Here is a 2,636-nt window from a genome sequence, read left to right on the forward strand (position 1 = left end):
CTCTTTGCCGTCGACACAAGTTTTTGCACGCTCAGTTTTGCGAAAGCTCTGCCAAATTTTCCATTCACGCCTTTGCTTAATTTTCTTCCTTTCCAGCATTGTTCATTTTATTTATATCTTTTGCAAGCTTTACTTTCCCTTTTCCCTTGCAATTTATCTTTCCCGTTTTTAGCTTTTAGATATTTTTCGCATAATAGTTTCTACACCGGAAACTACTGTGCAGCTTTATACCGGATTTAACCTTACGTTATATTCGAGTTTTATTTCCTTGATTTATTTTACGGTTTAATTGAAGAATCCAAGAACAAATCCTACCGGCTTGTGGTGGAGTGTTCAAGACCATTGTATTACGCATTCAGGTTCTTTAATTGCTATTTAATTTTGTATGTTTTATTCTATTGTTTATTCATATTGCCTGCCTGGAATGAGTCTGTTTATGCATGATATAAATTCTTGTTTATTTAGCATGTCTGGCTAATTTGCCTAGGTATCGGTATGTAAAGTAAGCAGAATAAGGGATCGAGACTGAGTCGGTTTATCTAAACTTAAAATCAAAATCAATCTTTTTATGGTCTCAACTTACAGGTTTAATAACAAGATTTTTTACAAAAGTAAAAGACATAGAGAAGTTAAAATCAATAGAGCGAGAGTTTGAGATTTTAACTGGACAGTGTAAGTTAGGCATTAATTCTAGATCAGGGCGAGAGCAAGTTTTAGAGTTAATTAAATTCTGACCTTTTCCAAAAGTATTTTTAAAGATTGAATGTGAGGACGAGAGTTAAGCATTTGGATTTAATTATATAACCTAAGTCAACAGAGCGAGAGTTTGAGATAAGGGTGTTTAAAACGGTCAGTATTTTCTTAAAAAGAGTTTCTGCAACTTTATTGTTTCAAAATATGGTTTTTGACTTAATTATAAGTGACAGCAACATTAATATAAAATCATGGTTTATTCAACAGAGCGAGAGTTTGAGATAGAACCTTTAACCAATAAAGTTAACCGAAACGATTCATTTTAAAACCAAGAAACCGACAAAGACTTGATTCCCTAGTTTTGACGAATTACATACCGATATCCGTTTTATTAATATTTAATCTAGACATTAGTTTAGCTCTTAGTTTTTCCCCAAACAATCAAACATCTTCACCTTAGATTTACGTAGTAACTTTAGATAACGGTATATCGATTCATAAGTCCCTGTGGGATCGATATCTTTTAAAACTACGCGATAGAACTGTGCACTTGCAGTTTGTATCCCATTCTCGACTCACCCAGTCGAGCGATCAAGTTTTTGGCGCCGTTGCCGGGGACTTTTATTCAATCGATATCGTAACTCTTCCGTTACGCTGTAGAGACTAAGGTTTCTTTTTCTTCTATTTTCTTTCTTTCGTTGATTTGTATGCCACGCACTCGCTCTCAAGGCGAACCGCTCTATTTACGAATCAACAACATCAAACTATATCTCCGAGTCTTACGACGAATTCGGGAATATCGTGCTGAAAACAATCTCCCTCCTATAGACCTTCCTGATTTCAAATATTTTCCTTCTTTAACCGAGATGGCAGAACCAGCTCGTGCTCTTAGAGATTACGCCGCTCCATCGCAAGATGAACCGCATTCAAGTATTGCTCCGCCCGCAATCGAAGCAAACAACTTTGAACTTAAACCTTCGTTGTTGCAGGCTGTGCAACAGAACCAATTCTCTGGAAATCTTACCGAAGATCCAAACCTTCATTTATCCGTATTTGTCCAATACGCTGATACTGTTAAAGCTAATGGTGTCACTTCAGAGGCAATTCGACTTCGTCTTTTTCCTTTCTCATTAAGAGATAGCGCTAGAAGATGGCTTCAATCTCTTCCTTCCAACTCAGTCACCACATGGAACGAGTTGAAGAAAGTTTTTCTTGCCCGATATTTTCCGCCAAGCAAAACAGCTATGTTAAGAGCCCAGATAAACGGATTTAAACAGAAAGACAACGAGTCTCTTTTCGAAGCATGGGAAAGATACAAAGACATGATGAGACTTTGCCCACACCATGGTTTGGAAGACTGGTTAGTAATTCACACATTTTATAATGGTCTCTTATACAATACAAGGTTAACAATAGACGCCGCTGCAGGTGGTGCACTAATGAACAAACCTTATGCTGATGCTTACCAGCTTATCGAGAGCATGGCCCAAAACCACTATCAGTGGGGAACCGAACGAACAACAGTGGAAAAACCTCAACCGAAAACTGGCATGTACGAGATAAGTAACCTTGATCACGTCAATGCAAAAGTGGATGCTTTGGTCCAGAAGATTGAAAGTTTAAACGTATCGCCTCCAGCAGCCGTGGTTGCTATAACTCAGAATTGCGAGGTCTGTGGAATCCAAGGCCACACTCCTGCGGAATGTCAACTCTTGACTGGAATCCAAACAGAGCAAGTAAACTATGCTCAAGGAAGCCCCTATTCGAATACCTATAACCCAAATTGGAAGAACCATCCAAACTTCTCATATAAGAGTAATAATGCTTTATACGCACCTGGACAGTCTCCAAATCAAGCCCCATCTATACCTCCAGGATATCAGAAACCGAATCCTAACAATAATACCCCTAGAAAATCCAACTTGGAAATCATGATGGAAAAC

General features: G+C 38.1%; 1 pseudogene; it reads right to left on the reverse strand.

Annotated features, from left to right (window-relative positions):
* Positions 1 to 1,944: 1,944 nt before the first annotated feature.
* Positions 1,945 to 2,044, reverse strand: LOC127089207 (uncharacterized; annotated as a pseudogene).
* Positions 2,045 to 2,636: the final 592 nt, after the last annotated feature.

Source organism: Lathyrus oleraceus, chromosome 5 (assembly GCF_024323335.1).
Source record: "Lathyrus oleraceus cultivar Zhongwan6 chromosome 5, CAAS_Psat_ZW6_1.0, whole genome shotgun sequence".
Classification (NCBI taxonomy): domain Eukaryota; kingdom Viridiplantae; phylum Streptophyta; class Magnoliopsida; order Fabales; family Fabaceae; genus Lathyrus; species Lathyrus oleraceus.